Source organism: Papio anubis, chromosome 15 (genome assembly GCF_008728515.1).
Source record: "Papio anubis isolate 15944 chromosome 15, Panubis1.0, whole genome shotgun sequence".
NCBI classification, from domain to species: domain Eukaryota; kingdom Metazoa; phylum Chordata; class Mammalia; order Primates; family Cercopithecidae; genus Papio; species Papio anubis.
In genome coordinates this window covers 68432604-68452700 of record NC_044990.1, presented here as the reverse complement: position 1 = coordinate 68452700, position 20097 = coordinate 68432604, and the positions used below count along the sequence as shown (strand labels likewise).

Below are 20097 nucleotides of genomic sequence, written 5' to 3'. Positions count from 1 at the left end.
GAATAAAACAAGCAGAAAGAAGTTGGAAGGATTTGACTTGCTGAGTCTTCTGGCTTTCATCTTTCTCCCATACTGTATGCTCCCTGCCCTCAAACATTAGACTCCGAGTTTTTCAGCTTTTGGATTCTTGGACTTACACCAGTGGTTTGCCAGAGGTTCTTGGGCCTTTGGCCAGAGACTGAGGGCTGCACTGTCGGCTTCCCTACTTTTGAGGTTTTGGGACTCAAAGTAATCCACCACTGGTTTCTTTGCTCCTCGATTTGTAGATGGACTATCGGGGGAGATTATCTTGTCATCATGTATGTCAATTCTCCTTAATAAACTCCATATACATATATCCTATTAGTTCTGTCCCTCCAGAGAGCCCTGAGTAATGCAAGTATAGAGCTGGAAGGGGTATTATTTCTACAGAAATAACGTCAAAGGTACGATGATCTAAAAAAAAAATTAAAAATAAATAAATAAATAGTAATAGATGTATGTAAGGAGAAATAGACTGGCTCACTGATGGCAGAGGGTAAGGAAACTAATACTGTAATTAAAGTGTTATCTAAATGTCAGGGTTTCAGCACAGAAAGCCAGTCACTGAAATGTTGTTTCTCTCAGCACAGAAAGCCAATCACTGAAATGATGAGTATTAACAGGGAAGCAAGCGGATCAGGTTCTGCACCCAAGGAAACGGGTGTTAAGTCCATTTCACTGATGAACTAAAATTATGGCTTTATTTAGCAAAGAAGAAATGTAACTATGCATGAAAAAAACAGGAACTCAGGTGGGGTAAGGAAGCAATCATGGATGAGGGGCCCAGCATATTATTGCCTGGATGCATGTTTCAGTTCTTTGATACTTTTTAATAGTCCTGAGGGTCCATTTCTCAGGAAAGAACCCAGATAAAACTGGCATAAGTTTCAAGATTTAAGACCAGAAAAGTCAATTTCTATGTTTATCAAAATAAAAACAAAAAGAGTCTATGGGACATTTGGGTTGGTTTCAGCCCCGTTTTTCTATTTATCCATTCTTCAATCATGGTAAATCCAGGCAAAACCCCATGCAATGAGGCAAGTGGCCTACTGACTTTCTAACACACTGCTATCCATGGATAGTGGAACTAAGAGAGCACTGTAACGCAAAGAGAGCAAATTGGTAGGGCGTGGTGGCTCATGCCTGTAATCCCATCACTTTGGAAGGTGAAGGCAGGTGAATCATGAGGTCAGGAGATCAAGACCATCCTGGGCAACATGATGAAACCCTGTCTCTACTAAAAACACAAAAATTAGCTAGGCATGGTGACGCATGCCACTCTAAATCTAGCTGCATGTTTAATTATATTAAAAAAGAATGCCAAACTGCCAATGTATTTATTTATTATCAAGACAAAGAGCCTTAACTATAAGCAATATTAATCAACCAAATGTATCCAATTTTCTATCAGGCTTTAAATAATGTCTTATTACTTAAACTTTTTCCACTTTCTATTTTCTTTGTACGTGCATGAATACAGACACATGGAGAAACAGGGTAAAAACTGCATATGACTTACACAGACCATCTATGATATGCTTGAACTTTCTGTTTTGTCCTAAATTTTCTTTCTTTCCTTTTATTTTTTTTCTTTCTTTTTTTTTTTTTTTTATTTAAATAAACGACCAGTCATCCAGTCATTTTAGTTTAGAAGAATAATTCACCACACATGATCTTTTCCCATGCAAAACTATAAGTTTTTCTTTATAACCTTCCTTACCAAAAACACATCTTCATATCCATAACTATGTTTACATGTTTCTTCAATATTTACTGATTCCTTGCTACCTTGTTTTATAAATAACCTTTTCTAATACATAATTTGAATTAACTTTTGATAACTTATAAATTAGTAAAATGATTCTTTTTCTCTATAAAAACACATCTTTGGCATATTTTATATACAGAATTATATATTAACCAGAATATATAATTCTTATCCTTAGTAATCTCAAATTTTAGTGAAAACATAAGAATTAAGAAATCCTGAACTGACTATTCAATATTAGCATTTTATTGATGGGAACCATTCCACAATTTTTAGAAACATATTTCCCAATATCGTAAACTTCTCTTAATTGTAAATGTCCCAGATATCCAGTGAGCATCTATTATAAAATCCAAAACAGGCCAGGCACGGTGGCTCACGCCTGTAATCCCAGCACTTTGGAGGCCGAAGCAGGAGGATCATGAGGTCAGGAGATCAAGACCATCCTGGCTAACACGGTGAAACCCCGTCTCTACTAAAAATACAAAAAAAATTAGCCAGGTGTGGTGGTGGGCACTTGTAGTCCCAGCTACTCAGGAGGCTGAGGCAGGAGAATGGCGTGAACCCAGGAGGTGGAGCTTGCAGTGAGCCGATATCATGCCACTGCACTCCAGTCTGGGTGGGATAGAGCCAGGACTGCCCCCAAAATCCAAACAAGTTTTAAGAACTTATACACAAAAAGTTACACTTTACAACATTTATCCTAATTTTACATGTACTCTATTTTATTCTTTTGACGAGTCTCATGTCAGCTTCTAGGTTGGAGGCAGGGCTCGATCTCAGCTCACTTTCTGCAAGCCTGGCCCCCTGGAGCCTTTTGTGACATTTATTCTCCTCCTGCCTCTTGCTAGCTCTTCCCGAGTGCCGGGACTACAGGCGCCTGCCACCCCGCTAAGGTTTTTCGTATTTTTTAGTAGAGACGGGTTTCTCACTGCTAGCCAGGATGGTCTCTGAACTCCTGACCTCGTGATCCACCTGTCTCGGCCTCCTGCAAAGTGCTGGTCACAGGCTTGAGGCTGTCACCGCCATTTTGTATCCATTTCTCTTAAGTTCTAGTTACTTTGAAACTGTGGGATATTAGGACACAGCTTCTGTCCCTCATTTCTTAAAGTTAGCTATTTCCTTGTTAACCATTTTTTTTTAATAGTCAGTGAACATTAAATACTCACCTAGGTAAGAACTTTAACATTAACTACACAGGTATTTTTGGCAATAATGCAGAAGATTCAACTAACAGCATTAAATTAGTCTCATTTGTCAAAGAAGTGACATACACCAATATTAGTTCATTTTGGCTGGGTTTATCGTTTTATAACGTTCTATGCCAAACTTTAATACCTCAAAATATCTAGCAAAGACAAATATAAACCCAGACAAAGATGTATGCTGACAATTCTGAAGATACTTCTATTTATATTTTATCAATAATTTTAAAACCAGATTGTTTATTAAAGGTTTACTTATGTCATGGGGACTTGAAAAATACTTTGGACTCAATTTATGAGTGCTCTTTCATTTGTAAGCCAATTTGGTAGATACAACATTTAACATAATAAATGTACATATATAAATACATATAGAATGTATACACACATAAAAACAAAGATCCAATGGCTTTTATCTCAGAACTGTAGCCATAAGCTAGCCGTACAAACTCACCAGTTTACATAGCTACATATTTTTTTTTGCCCCAGTAGGCAATCCAATGAAGGCTGTGAACCAAATTTTTTGGTAAAGCCATTTCCACTTTTTAGTAAAGCCGTTTAATTTTTGATGACCAAACTTCCCCAGACTCTAAAGAACACTGGAGCCAAACAGCACTACAGAAGGATATCACTTGGACCCTAACAAGGAGGCCCAACCATGCTTAGAACAGCAACATAAAAGCCTGAATACATAGAAATTCATCTCACTTTTTAACTCAACAGCAAACTCCAAGCTCCAAAGAATACTGGGGCCAAACAGCATTACAAAACAAATATCAGTTTAGCAAATTCTAATTTCCCATAACTTATATTCACACACACACACACACACACACAAAATAACCAAAACACAGTTCAACTTCTGCAGCAACAGACAATCCCCAAGAGTGTCCAAACTGTAACAGTCAGGGTGCATTCCTCTCAATATGTTGGGCTTTTTCAACCTTTAAATGGAAATTCCTTCAGAATTTTCCAAATTCAGAGGAGCAGATAGCACTGTGTGGTAGCCACAAAACACTCACTCACCTGGACACGCACACAACACACAATTATGAACAAGCTCCCAAGTGTCCATACTGAAACAGTCAGAGTGCTTCCCTCTGTCAGTCAGCTGGGCTTGTTAGCCTGCAAGTGGAAATTCCTTTAAAATTTCCCAAATTGAGAGCAGCAGATCTTGTTGTCTGGACCCAAAACACTGCTCAGGAGGGCTTCTGAGGCTCCCAGCCCATGGCAGCTGAGCCACAAACAACAGGTTTCTGTCAGGGAACCAAAATCTGTTACTGAAACCCAGGGGTTCAGTCTTGGTCCTGCTGCTTGCAGTACAGAAACCTGATCACTAAGACAGTGATGATTGCCAAGGAAGAAGGCTTTAATCAGGGGCTGCAGTAGAGGAAATGGGATATCAGTCTCAAATCCATCTCTCTGACTGACTAAACTTGGAGGGTTTATATAGCAGGGAAGCAATGTAACTATGTGTGGGAACATAGGCACTCGGGAGGGGTAGGAAGGAATCATGACAAATGCAGGGCCTGGCATCTCACTGTCTGGATGTGATAAGCTGGTGAGTTTTACTTGTTTGATACCTTTTGAGAGTCCTGAGGGTCTTTTCCAGAGGAAAGAACTCAGATAAAACAAATGCACTTTTCAAGTTTTAAGACTAGAAATGTCGATTTCTATGTTAATTAAAAAATTTTTTTGTTGGCCTTAATAGGTCCATTTCAAAAGAAAAAAAATTTCCGTTACGATTTTCAGTTTATTGCTAAAGACTGACCGTAGCTTAACATGAGAGCTGCAGACATGTTGGAGATTTTGTGGGCACTCTTCTGCTATTCATCATGAAACTTCATAAGGCACACAGAAGTTAGTCTGAGCAATGAGTAAAAGGCAGGATAAGACCACCTACCTGGTACAGGCCTGGAAGAAGGTAGCAGCTGCCACAAGGAAAGAGGCAAAAAGCCTTGAAAAAACTCTTTGCTTCTGAAGATAAAAGCCTAAAATAGAAAGTTAAAGGGCAACAAATACGGAGGACAACAAGGTATAGTGCTATTGTTTTTGTTTTTTAAAGTATGTAAAGGTAAAAAAAAGATAATAAAATAAAGCCTGGGCGACAGAGTGAGACTCCATCTCAAAAAAAAAAAAAAAAAAAGTAATACAAAATGGACTATATAGGTACAAATCTAACAGAATGTGTTCAAGAGCTTCATACTAAAAACTATAACAGACAATAAAACAAATTAAAGAAGATTTAAATAAAAGGAGCTATACACCATTATCATTATGAGAAGTAACATTGTCAATTTTTCCGCAAATGATGTAAAGATTTAACACAATTTCCCTAAAATCCTATCAGTATTTTGGCCAAAATCAATAAGTTGGTTCAAAATGTACATGGAAATGAAAATAAACTTGAATAGCCAATATAATTCTGAAAACAAAAAATGATGTTTCTTGCCCCAGGCTGGTGAGGCCAGTACCTGTATCTTTCAAAGTTTTTAGCCATAGCTGCCCAGAAAGTTGTCCAGCCCTGGGAGGACTCCATGTCAGGCAAAGCAAAGGGAGGACTTTGCACATGGATTTGAGGAGTCACTAGGCAGACTGACACTTCAAGTACAATTCTTTCAGAATATGGTCTATTTCCTGGATTAAGAAATTATGACATATATACACCATGGATGGAATACTGCATGGAATACTATGCAGCCATAAGAAAGAATGAGTTCATATCCTTTGCAGGTACATGGATGAAACTGGAAACCATCATTCTCAGTAAACTACCACAAGGACAGAAAACCAAATACCACATGTTCTCACTCATTGGTGGGTGAGAACAATGAGAACACTTGGACACAGGGTGGGGAACATCACACACCAGGGCCTGTCAGGGAGTGGGGACCTGGGGGAGGGATAGCATTAGGAGATATAACTAATGTAAACGACAAGTTGATGCGTGTAGCAAACCAACATGGCACATGTATACCTATGTAACAAACCTGCACAATGTGCACATGTAACCTAGAACTTAAAGTATAATTAAAAACAAACAAAAAAAAGAGTCTGCTTCCTCTGGCACTGGTTGAGGAAATAGAATTTCAGCTGCCATCCTCACTGCTGCTATCAACCTTGTGCATGGAGTTTGGTAGTCAGGCTATTTAAACCAGGACAGTGCATAAAGCAACAGCTTCTGTTTTCAAGACATCCCCTGTTTGTGGTAAGGTTTCAAATAGATTCCAGTGTTCTGGAAAGTCACTTCTATTGATTTTTGCCAGTTCATTAGTTGCACTTGAGGAGGGACTGAGCTCTTGACTTTCCCATTTTGCCAATTTTGGTAATGTTACCTCCATAATCAGTTTTCTTAATCACCTTATTCTTCTCTTTTTATACCAGCAATGGTAAATATGTGTTGGTTTGTTTATGTTTTACCCCTCCATAAGTATAACACAAGTCTTGTGACTCTGTTTATTTTTCTGTTCTGTCTTCAACTGTGCTTGGCAATGATAATGTCAATTATGGATATTAAAATCGATAAGAAACGAAAATAGGCAACGGAAGATCATAAAAAATTGTAGCAGTAAACTTGCTTCGTTGTCCATGGAAGATGTACTCTTTAAGGTGTGGCTTTCCTCTATTCAGTCAGGTCTCACAGATCTGATTTCCAAGTGATTCTGCAATTCTACTGGGCCTTGTTTTCACATGAATCCAGGGAGAGGAAAATGAGAGCTGTAAGAGTCACACTACTTCATAAAAGCCTTTTCCCTAGAGTAACACGTATCCCTTCCATTTCGGTTTCACTCAGTTACATGTCTGGCAAATAGTTCAGAAGAGTGAATGGATTTTGGTAAACAGCTAGCAATTTCTGCCATGGGATGGTTTGAGTCAGCTTTTTTTTCAGATCTTTCCTGAGAAATGGTGAGTAGTTTTCCCAGAAGAGAGTAGGATGAAGTGAAAAACCAGAGAGAGAAAGTGCATGTGCAAAGACCTGGAGGCAGGAAACAGCTCAGAATGCTTCATATCTGAATGAAGAGTGGTATGCCCGAAGGGAGAGTAGTGGAAATTGATGTTGAAAATGTATGCAAGGGTCAGATCAAGCAGATTATTTGTGCAACATTTTATAAAAGTTATAGATTATATTTGTGCTACAAAGAAAATCTGTTTATAGAGGCTAACCAGGGAGAAAATTTATCAGCTTTGAAAATTTTAGGGATTACTTTCCTTATTGAATGGATAATTAGAGAACCTTATGTATAAAAAAGAATAACTAGAAAGCGTTCACTAAGACTGTGGAGGTGAAGATAAATAAACATATGAATTAGTGATGCTTAAGAGGTAAAATCAACAGAATATGGTTGGCAAACACTTTCAACTTTAACATGAAAAAATAGGCAAATACTCGAAAAGATGACACGTAGTAATGCTCTCTGTCAGTATTTGATGTTGTTCTTTAAATAGCACCTAGCATAGAGTTCATCTTTGATAAATACATTTGAAATGAATGAGTGTGTTAAAGTACAACACTAGGGATAGAAAAGAGAAGAGTAGCTACTGTGTGTGAGCTATTTCAGCACAATATAAGAAAGAATCTTCTGAAAATTTAGAAATGTCCTAACTATTAAACTATTACTATTAAACCTTCATAATATCACCAGAGGTTGGATTATCAGAGGTTAGAAACTGAAGCACAGAGTAAAAACAACCAACTCAGAGGAAGCACTGGGAAGTTCTGCTCACAATTAATGAACAAGGAAGTTTTGTTCTAAAATGAGAATTTGAGAGCAATGAAGGCTAAATCAACACAACCCAGGGAGCATGTGCTTATACGTTTCCACCTCTCAGTGTTTACCTGAGTTCGTGTTCAGTGCACAGTGGCCATGGCGTGGTAGTGGCATATAACACATGTAAGAATCTGATATCCCTACAACAAAAATAAAACACATCTAATTTAGCATCCTGTATGGGTATTCAAAATTCTCCTTAAAACTATAATATTTGAATATACTTTAATCTAAAAGAGGCAGTGTGTTAATGATTCTACTATGACTCATTTGATGAGCAATTAACTTTTTACTTTAAAATCATACACTTTTGTAGCTAACTGAACCTGAAAATTGATACACGGTATAAAAACACATTTATAGTTTAATAATTTTTTGAAAGAGTTATTAGAGTCATGATTGAAACTATTACCCACTGTGAAAATGAGAAAGATTTTTAATTAGCTTTATTGAAACTGCTTAGATTGTGATACATGATGAAAATTCTTTTTTCACTTTTGCTTGTTTTTCATATCCGAATTTGTTTAGTGGAACTCATTATATAACTAGTTCACCTCAATTGTTTAATTTTCAAAGTACATTTAACTGAAATACCTTCAGTTAGAAAAATTCTACTTTTCAAAATGAAAAATCCCCTGAAATCCAAATGGCAATTAAATAAAATAGGTCAGGCTGATCCTCTGCCTTGAGGGAGAAGAATAGGTCTGAGTCAAAATATAATGGGAAAGGAAGAGATGTGACATAAAGTCAAGCAGAAGAATGTGACATGTGCTCATAACGGTTTCATCAGAAACTTAAGAGTACATTTCTTTAAGTTAGTACTCAGATACATAGATGATTAGTATTTGCTTGAACAGTAGATATTATAGCAGAGTAGTTCCATAAATTGGCAAATGGCACCAAGCATTTTGTTTTTCATCTTTTTCTTTCTGCTGCAATTACAGAATTAAATTGAGCTCTTCCAGACATTGTTTGGATCAGCGGTGGGTGCGACAACTGTCAGCACATACAGCCCAGGGGTACAAACTTTGACTAAAGAGGAGGACTGGCCCCAAAATGAAACAGACAATCTTAAAAGTGGCATTTTTGTATCTGTTGATAATGGATTTCAAGGAAAACTGCTTGAAATCTAAACATCTGTCTCCTGTCAACCTCAACCACCACCATCACCTCTCTCCTGATACACATTCCCTTAGGTATAAGAAATCACAGACTTTCAAAGATTCTTCCCTTCCTAGAATATTTAGAGAAAAGAGTTACAATTTTTGCCTGTTTCTGAGTCAGCTCATTGAGGTGCCTAATTCTCCTATCTTTTCTGATTCTGAATAAGCTGCTTGGATTACTTTTGATTTTGCTGCTCTGCAAAGTCTGTATGTTGCAGTGACTTTTCTCCATAGCTCAGATGCTTCCATCCTTTCAATGGCCGCGTTGGAAAGTTGGTGTTGAAAAACTCCCCACTTAATTAACAAATTCTAGCTCATTAGAACACCACCACCTTTAGTCTGTTCTAAGTAGTAGGCTTTCAAAGAAAGGTAGAACACAATAGATGAGAATTTCAGCATTACTCAGAATATGGCATACTTTCTCTTTTTTTGCTAGTTGCTGGAGCACATCTAGTTCTGCCATCCCTAGGCTATCAGCCTACCACTGCATATCTCCACATTACTTGGGTGACCTGTTGAATCATTCAGGCCTTCTGCTTCTTCATGCCACCCTGAGAAATACAATACAGACATTGTGAATTACACATTTTCTGAAATCTCAGTACCAATCTCTTTGGTATATCTACTTTAGCTCAAATCCAGAGCAATTCTTAATTAAAAACGCATATTAATATATATCTTAGTTAGGCTTCCCATGGAAACTAAGAACAGGTATTAATTTGGATTTCAAATAATTAAAAAATGAGACATTTTCATTTTATTCTGAACTCTTTAGTATTGTCTCATACAGAAGTCTGGACTCTCTTTTGACTACCCAAGTAGTCTGTTACAGAAGCAGGTGACATATGTTGTTATGCTTTTGCTCTAAACCAACAATGTTCAACTGGAGTATCAAGTGGGTAAAGGCTAAGGATGTTGCTGAACATCCAACAAAGCATAGGACAACTCTTTAAAACAAAGAATTATCTGGACCAAAATGTTAGTAGGGCTGAGGTTGAGAAATCTTGCTGTAATTAACATATGCATCCTCTATTATAATCCTCCATATAACATGCCTAGATGCAGACCCATGTAATACAGTTGCAACTTTATAATTTTATGTATTACTTATTAGTATAAATTGATAATGAATATTTTGTTCAATTAATGATTATGTAATTAGAAATATTTTGCATATGTATACAGCTTAATAGATTAAATGCTATCTTTCACATCATGATCTTATAAGTTCATTAAAAGAAGACTTAAGTAAGGTACTTTTTTCTCCATATTGAGAAAAAGAATGTTAGATGTAACTAAGCCCTAGCTAGCATTCAGTCTGTTCCCCTACTTTCTAGATACAAGAGCTAAAAAGAAGTAAAGCAGTTTTATGTTACATTGCTAGATAATATAAGTACAAAAAAAATAGAATTACATGTTTAAAATATTTTTCTTTTAAGGATCTTTTTTAAAGGATAACTGCATCCAACCCCCAGAAGCTATAAGAAATGAATATCATATCCAGCTCCTCATCCTCTTCCAAACCTATCCTAGCTTCACTAAAGAATTAGCCACAACTAATGAGAGTCACCTTAGTCTGGGAAATTTTGTTTACCCAACCCCCACTCCTTGGATGAGGGATAGCTAATGGCTCACTAATATGGACATACAAGAGCCTAGATTTCCTTTCTCAGGTGGGGGCAACTCTAGCAAGGCTTTACCTGAAACTGAATCCTTGCCAAGCTCTTTTCCCTTCCCTATTTTTTTCATTTCCTCGGTTGCAGGTTTTTCTGAAGCACACTTTATTATAAAGTGACAGGCACTTGAATACTTTTCTCAATTTTTTTCTTGGAAACCCAAACTAAGACATTTGGTACTCTCTCCTTCCCTCTGCCACACCAATATCTAGGGTTATATCACTATAGGAAGCAACTGGGCAAGATTAAGGAAATAGATTACATGGCAAAGGAGCTGCAAAACTGATCAACTTGTAAAGGCAGGAACTGGGAGGGTAGGACAGGAGTGGATTCCAAGAGTGCTGGATAAAGGAAGGAAAAACAAAATTGGTTTTCCAAAGTAAGCTCTATGGATGAGCTTCTAGAGTTGGGTTACTTACTGGCTGATGAACCCCATCTCTACTCATCGCTCATTATGGAGTGTAGCTGCTAAGCCTTTACCTGTGTTAATCTGGAATGTAACACAGGTGGAAAAGAATGCCCTGTCTCAAACCATATCTCTAACATTTAAAGAGAGAAAATGACAAGATTAGGGTATCGACAAAATCATAAATATTAAATCAAATTTAGATGCATTTGCATAATATCAATGATAGAACAATTCACTTAACTGTTTCCCTTCCTCAGTTCAAATGTAGAAACTTGCCTTGCTTAAGAACTATACAAATGTCCAATAAGAAGGTATCTTGTAAGATAATGCTTCCTTCCTTGGAATCTACCTTCATCTCTTCTTTCTTAGACCAATAACTAGGGTTAAATCTCTACATGATTTTACTAGGCAAGTTCTGGATTTGCTAAAGAAAGAGAAGGATCATATACTGAAGAAGCTGTAAGACCTGGCTATCATGTGCCTGAGAGAGTAGAACTAGGTATGCCTCCTAAGGAAGTAAAATGTAAAGGTGAATGAGAGAATGTTTGTTAATATAGAGTCACTCTGCCGTGACATAGGGTTTAACGTCCTTGCAAAAATCCCAGGGTGTGTTCTATTACAGGTGGAGCAGCTCTGGGAATTTTAAGAAAAGCAATGGCTCACATTAAAGAAGTAGAGGTATGAGAACTGTCATGAAAGACTATGGAAGAGCACAAAAGGTTCTGATCGTTTTGACTGCTATCATGGGGCTACTCTGTAAGGAAAAGCCTCCAACTTTGCTGAGATTATTTTATTTATTTATTTTTTTGAGTTGGAGTCTCACTCTGTCACCCAGGCTGGAGTGCAGTGGTACAATCTCAACTCACTGCAACCTCCACCTGCTGGGTTCAAGCGATTCTCCTGCCTTAGCCTCCTGAGTAGCTGGGAATACAGGCATGCACCACCATGCCCAGCTAATTTTTTTTGGTGTTTTTTAATACAGACGCAGGTTTGCCTTGTTGGTCAGGCTGGTCTCGATCTCCTGACCTCAGGTGATCTATCCGCCTTGATCTCCCAAGTGCTGGGATTACAGACGTGAGTCACCATGCCTGGCCGAGATTAAAATCTTTTATGCTAGCACATTGTATTTATTAACAGTTAAAGGGATATCAGGAAAGCCTTCGGTGTTCTTTACCTAAGGTAAAAACAAACACAGTGGCGAGAGAAGCATAAGTTTCCTTGAGTAGGCTTGTCATGCCTATTACTTGGTAGACCAGAACTAATGGTAGGAGACGCTATTACAGAATTAGTCATCTTGGTAGCAAATGGTATGATCAGATGTAGCAATTCAAAGGCCAGGTGGCAGTATTTACAAATAGAAATAAGGTGGGTATAATTACCATAATGAACAACAGGTTCAGAATGATAGCTGGGGCTTTTGACTTGCTAGACTCTACAGAGATGGATAGTATAATTTGGTGTTCCAGTAAGCAATATAAATAAGTAATCAATAACAGTATTGCTTATGTATAATCACAAGTGGTTAATAATGAATGAGAGTAAGACTGCACTCAGTTGCTACAATGGTAGTCTTAATTCTTTCTCCAGTTTTCAGACCTATTGACTGAAAGAGAGAACTAGTCCAAGATTGGGTTCTCATGAAGAAACATCCTTTAAACACTGTAGCAAGTGCATGCAGTATTGATTATTCCAATAACTCTCCAAATGTAGTAGAGATGCAAGAACTCTGCTGGAAATGGACCCAAAACTATATTCTTAGGTAACTATACACTGACGAAAAGGAACTTTCCAGATCTTTTGAGAACCCTTGACTACAAGGGTAGAGTTGATACCAATAACTGGAAAACCAAAGTGCTAGCATAGTTCCCCTATCGGACTAAGGATATATGGGAGTCAGGTATTAAAGAAGTCTTTATGCAGGTTCATCTCACAGTGAGTCCACTAGATCCATGGACCTAGCTGGTAGTAATTTGCTGAATATATAATTAGAATGCATTTACCTAGATATCGGAAAATGACTGAGGTTTCTTTCCTTACCTGAAGAGTTAGATCTGTTTTAATAGAAAAAGCTAAATAGAGTACCTTACTAACGTACTGTCTTCACTATAATATGAGTAAAATAAAAATAATTGCATTCTAGGGGAATAACATAAATTAGGTTCACCCAAAAAGTCCTAAAAGATGCATGAATCTTGTCTTCTCATATTCTCATTTTGCTCACCAGTTTGGCGCTTGCAAAAAACCAGATGGACAATGACAGATGTAAGTGGGATACCACAAACTTAATCAAATAGTAGTCCCAATTGCAGCTGCTGTGCTGGATAAGGAATTTTTACTAGAGCCAACCAACACAATCTTGGCCACTAGAATAAAACTTTTTCTGGACAAATGTGTTTTCCATACCCATCAGTGTGGAAAATTATATGCTATAGCATTCACATTGTAAAGACAACGCTATAGTCTTGACCCAATGCTAAGTTCATTAGTTTTCACTCTGTTACAGTACAGTGTGACAGAATCTAGACCATCTGGCATTCCTATGAACATGTCATAGATCCACTCTATCAATGCCATCATGATAATTACATCTGATGAGAACAAAACGGCATCTAATCTGAATGTCCTGGGAAGATACATGCTCTCTGGATGTTGGATATAACCCCTCCAAAGATTCAAAGGCCTGCCACTTGGGTTGAGATTTTAGGAGGTGAATTGCTGAGGACATTCCAGGACATCCCCTTTAAAGTAAAAAAAACAGGTTGTAGTACCTTGCAGTCCTTGTCTGTCTCTAAGAAAGAAGCTGAGCAGTTGGTAGATCTTCTTACCATTAGGATTTAGAATATACTTTTGAGAATACTGTTCTTACCTACTTAATAGGTGTGCAGAAGATGGGTAATTTTGAATAGAGTTCAGAGTAAGAAATGGCTCTGCAGCAGGTCTAGCTGATTATGCTGGCAGCTCAGCAGTTTAGGCTATGTGATCTGGCAGACCCAAACTATGATAGATATCTATGGTAGAAGAGTGTCATTTGAAATTTCTGTCAAGTGCAAAAGAAAAGCCACATTACAGACCTCCAGATTTCTAGGGTAAAACATAAAATAGCTCTTGACATGCTACTAGTCCCTTGGAGGTTGCAGAATATCTGACCATGAGACATCACACGACCATGCAGCCAGACCTGTCTGTCATATGCTGGCTGCTGTCAAACCCACCAATTCTCAAGCTCAGAAAGTAATCTTTCATAGCATGGAAGTTAGTTTGCCTGCATTGGACAGAGGGCATACATAAGCTGTGTAAAGTGAACTAGCCCCCTATCCTGTGTCACCTATCCCTGCTATACTGACACCTCTTCTTCAGCTCTTATCTGTGGCCTCACAGGGGATCCCAATGACCAAGTTAGCTAAAGTGAAGGAATCAGAGCTGAGTTCTGAGATGAGACAGTTTAATATGCTGTACATGCCACAAATGGGCAGCTGTATCTTTATCCCCTCACCCAAAGATGACTCTAAATTTATTTTAGGTAGTGCACTCAGTAGTCTACCTTGTGGGAAGAGAGAAGTGGTCCCAGTAAGAATAGATATGGAATTACAAATGGCAGGAAATTGCTTAGCTGATTGGATGGTTAGGGATATGTAGTGTAGAGGCATGTGTAATGACCAGAGTGTGAAAACTTTATAGTATTCACCAGCACACACAAGAGAACACTAAGAAAAAGACATGAGATACCCAATAGTGACTTGATCAGTTGATGTGAGCATGACTCTTTCCTTGGCCATTTTGTGTGGTAGGCCTATGTACAAAGTAAACTGAGTAGCAGAAATGGAAGCTCTGCATGGGACTAAGGTATGAGATCCTGCTTTTCAAGGTTGCTCTAGTGATGACTGCTGAAAAATGTACTACTTATAAGCAATAAAGGCTGTTGGTGAGCCCACAGAATAGCCTCACGCTTCAGGATGCTCAGTAGCCATTGGGTGGCAGGTTGATTGTATCAGATCCCTTCCATTCTGGAGTGGGGAGCTATTCATTCTGTGAATATCTATGAGATTCACACATATCCTGGCTACATGTTTTCTCTCCCCTCAGGACTTCCCATAGCACACTATCTAAGCATTAATGGAGTGTGCAATTAATTGAAAAACAATGATGCCAAGATAATAATTTTGCGGAAGAGGACTTGAGACAGTAGTCGCAAGACCATCAGGTGCATTGGCCGTCCTGACAGGATCGTGAAATGATTTTTTTTCCATATTAACAATTTTTATTTGTTAAATTCAGTGGGATCATGTATAGTCACATTGTTGTGCAACCATTATTACCATCCAGCTCTAGAACTTCAGTATCTTTCCAAGCTGGAGCTGTATTCCCATTAAAAAATAATTCCCCATTGCCCCTTCTCCCTGTCTTAGCAGCAACCATTCTATTTTCTATCATCACAAATTAGACTATACTAGATATCTCATATAAGTGGAATTATACCATATTTGTCTGTTTGTGATTATCTTATTTCAGTTGGAATAATGTTTTCAGTGTTGTGCCATATTGTACCATGTGTCAGAATTTCCTTCCTTTTTAAAGTTGAATAATATTCCATTGTATGCACAGGTCACATTTTGTTTATCCATTCAACTGTCAATGGGCATTTGGGTTGTTTCCAACATTTAGCTATTTTTTAAAAAGCTGCTGTGAGAATGGTTATACTAACACTATCTTTTTGAGTTTCTATTTTCTTTGGGGTATGTATTTCCAGAAGTGAAAATCTAAATCATATGTTAAGTCTGTGTTTAATTTTTTGAGGAACTGCCATAAAGTTTTTCATAAACATTGCACCATTGTATATTAACTTCAGCAATCACAAGTGTTCTCTACATCCTCAGCTATACTTGGTATTTTCTCTGCTTTAAAATTATTATTGTTTTTAATTGGCACATAACATTACACTTGTACATAATTATGGGGTACAGAGTGATATTTCATTTCATTTATACAGAATGCAATGATCAAATCAGGGCAAATAACTTACTCATCACCTCAAACATTTATAATTTCTTTGTGTTGAGAATATTCAAAATATTATCTCATAGCTATTTGAAATAAACCATAAATTATTGTTAACTAAAGTCACCAACAGTGTTTTAAAACACTACAAGTTTTTCTTCCTATCTAGCTGTAATCTTGTATCCTTTAGCAAACCCTTCCCTATCCCCAACTCCCTAATCCCTAAAAACTCTCTACTTCTACAACATCAACTTTTTTAGCTTCCCCAATATCATGTGGTATTTTTTTTTTCGGTACCTGCTTTATTTCACCTAACATAATGTCCTCCAGGCTCATGCATGTTGCTGCAAATGATATAATTTCATTATTTTTATAGGTGAAAAGTGTTCTATTATGTACCAAATTTCTTTATACATTCCTCTGTTGATGGACACTGAGTTCGATCTCGTACCTCGGTGACTGTGAATAATACTGCAATGAACGTGAGAGTACAGGCATCTCTTCAACATACTGATTTCCTTCCCTTCGAATACATATCACTGACGATACAGATCATATGACAGCTTGAAGATGATACCCTTTAAGAATGATGTTTTACATGGTGAAACCCTGTCTCTACTAAAAATGCAAAAATTAGCTAGGCATGGTGGCACACGCCTGTAGTCCCAACTACTCGGGAGGCTGAGGCAGAAGAATCGCTTGAACTCAGGAGGTGGAGGGTGCAGTGAGCCAAGATTGTGCCACTGCGCTCCAGCCTCGTGACACAGTGAGACTCCATCTCAAAAAAAAAAAGATGTATTAGGCCATTCTTGTATTTCCATGGGAAAATATCTGAGCCTGAGCCTGTGTAATTTATGAAGTAAAGAGGTTTAACTGCCTCACAGTTCTGCAGGCTATAGAGGAAATAGTATGCTGGCATGTGCTCAGCTTCCAGAGAGGCCTCAGGGAGCTTTCAATCATGATGGGAAACAATGTGGGAGCAGCCATATCACATGGCAGAAGCAAGAGCAAGACAGAGTATGGGGGAGGTATCTCTACACTTTTAAACAAACAGATTTTATGTGAAATCACTCACTCTCCTGAAGACAGCTCCAAGCCACGAGAGATCTGCCTCAATGATCCAAACACCTTACACCAGGCCCCACCTTCAACATTGGAGGTTACATTTCAACCTGAGATTTAGGGGGATAAATATCCAAACCATATCAGATGGTGAGTGACACTTCAGAATCTTTTTATATTTTAAACTGAAGCCCATTATCTGGTACTGTGTCTGCAATAGGTAGAGTGGATCTGGGAACTAAGGAATATAAATAGGAATGACACTATCTATGATCACTCCTTGTGACTCATATGGTAACTGTACAATCCATCCCCAAACATTTTGGCTCTGTGAGATTAGAAATCCTGGTTTTCTGAGCAGAGACACCACAAACACATTAATTCTATCTCCAAACTTAAAACCCCAGCTTTGACTTGGTCATTTGATGCTTTTTGTATCAGTAGATCAACAGGCATGAAAGAAATATCAAGCTGGAAGAATTATTGGAAATAAACTTATGAGAAGTTAGTACTGTTGCAATGGCATAGGAAGGGAATATGCCTGGAACTTAGTTTAATGTGCTAAGGTGTATCTTTTTGTACTTCCAGGTTCCGTTTTAATTATAAATGAACAAATATAGCAACCACAGCTGGGTAAGCGCATGTGAAACCAGGGACACAGACAATTCAGAAATGAAAGTCTGCTCTATCCCAACAGACAGGGTACCTAGATCAGCAGAAGTGCTATATATAACGGGAGGGAAACATTTTGAATGGATGTTCCAGGATGGAGATGATGAGTAATAGTCCTGAAACTAGAAATAGCTTTAGCAACAGGGAGTGCAATTCATTCTGTTATGCCTCTTCTTTTAAGTTTCTCCAGAAGCAAAAAAAAAAAAAAAAAAAAAAAAAGAATTAAATGGCACAAAGGCTGGAGACAGTAGATTCAAGTTGTCTCCTCCAGATCCCTTTTGCCAGGTCAGTTTATTTGTCTTCTAGTTGCTATTGAGTGTTGGCAGTTAATAACTCACAGTTGCTTCGGTTCTCCAGAGAACTGACCTAACCGGCACTGCCTTGCAAAGAGTAGCATGCTTTCTTTCTTAAGAGTTGACCCACAGCTAATTATGACTTATAAGAGGTACAAACAACTATATCCATTGATTCAACTGAAGTACATTTTTATGTTGCAGAATCTACCCTTAGAGTAGCCTAGGCTTAGAATTTAATGGAGAGCACAACCGTGCTAGTCTCTTTAATTTTCTCTATTCTGCTTCATTTCCCTCATTACAAGTTTTTCCTAAACAGGACTTAAAGCTGCATGTGCATTTCATTTCTTTTCCTTCACATATATACCCATAAATCCTTAAAGTTTTATGTGCACTTCAATTTCTGACTCAGCCTCTACATCTAAGGCATCCATCACAAGACCACCTGACTTTAAATCTTTATATTAACCCCTATTTCATTAGTACCCTGAGTGCAAAATGATCTAACTTATGTCTTGACTATAAGTTAAAATTTTTATATTTACCTTCCATTATTAAATTAAATTATATGATATAAACATTTAAATAGGAGATTCATGTCAGAATATTTTTAAAACTCTAAATTATTCACTTCTTTTGATCGAATTGCCAACAATGACTGATCTTGTATATAAACACATAGATAGATGATTGGTAAATGATAGAAATAGACATGTATATTAATATACCAAATGCAAATCATAATTATAATTGCATATTAAAACTATTTTGGGAAAACTTTCTGCCTTATGTTTAAAATTAAGTGTGTATGGACAATCCAGTTGATTCAACTAAAATAGAATTTCCTTGTAAAGTTCTTCTTGGAGTAATCCTTAGACAATGCTTAAAATATATTTAGCATTTAATGTTCTATTTAGGTTTTCTATTTCTTGGTTTTACTGTAACTCCTAATTTTTACCAATATGTATGCCACTACAAAACTGTCAATTTCATCTTGTTACTTTGAAACTTATTTTAGCTTTATTATATTTACTTCTATTTCTTCATGGTGGATGTGTATTTGTGGGGTGTGTGTATATGTGGGTATATTTGTAATGTTTTGTATGTGAAAGTATTAACAGTTCTTGTTGAATAAATTGGTCATTTCAAAGTCTTCGATTTTTAGTTCTTTTTGAATTTTGACTTCATAGATTTTCACTTTCATTATCAATGTTTTTCTTCTGTCCCTTAAGCTAACTTTTAATTATTTTTCAACTTTTCACAGTGGTGGTTGGTATACACAATTCTATTTATTAATGACAAAAAATTAAAATAATTTTTTATCTAATGATGAATGTATTTATTATGCTATACATATTTGCTTTTATATTTTATCTGTGATTAAGACTTATTTAGAAGACTGAATAAAATAATAAACCAGATTTTTTAAATTGCATATTTATATTCATTATAATATAGTTTCATTGCATTCTAATTATAGGTTACAGTCTGTATGATTTCTGGTTTTGGAATATGTATATATTTATAGATATTTTTCTTTTTTGTAAGCCAATTCTTACTTTTGCTACAATGTTTCATTTATGTATTTTATTTTTTTACTTGAAGGGCACAATGCATTTTAATTGCATACATAAAAATTCAAGTGATATTAATTTTTAAATTAAATCAACCTTGTTTTTAATTTTATTTAAAACTGTGCATTTCTATTTTTAGGCAACAAATAGGTCAAGCTCTGAGAATAATGACTGTGGATATTTCTGTTACTAGTATCACTATGCTTGGCCTTTGTTAACATTAACTCATTAAAATACGTATTTTTTCTTCCTTTCAATCTTTAGATACAATTTTATTTTTAGTTAAAATTTCTTGTAAATAGCAAAAGGATAAATTTAAATTTGCTAAATTTGATTCCTTAACAAGGAAAAACAACATATTCATGTTTAAGGTGGTGACTAAGATTTTAGTTTTTATTTTTGCTATTTCATAAAATGGTTTATGCTTGTTACGCATTTTTTTTTGTCAATTGTATTTTTTGTAGTATGTACATCATATTATATCTGCATT

General features: G+C 36.7%; 1 pseudogene; it reads right to left on the bottom strand.

The window, feature by feature from the left end:
- Positions 1-20097, bottom strand: part of LOC110741649 — a 119239-nt pseudogene that overhangs the window by 86165 nt on the left and 12977 nt on the right.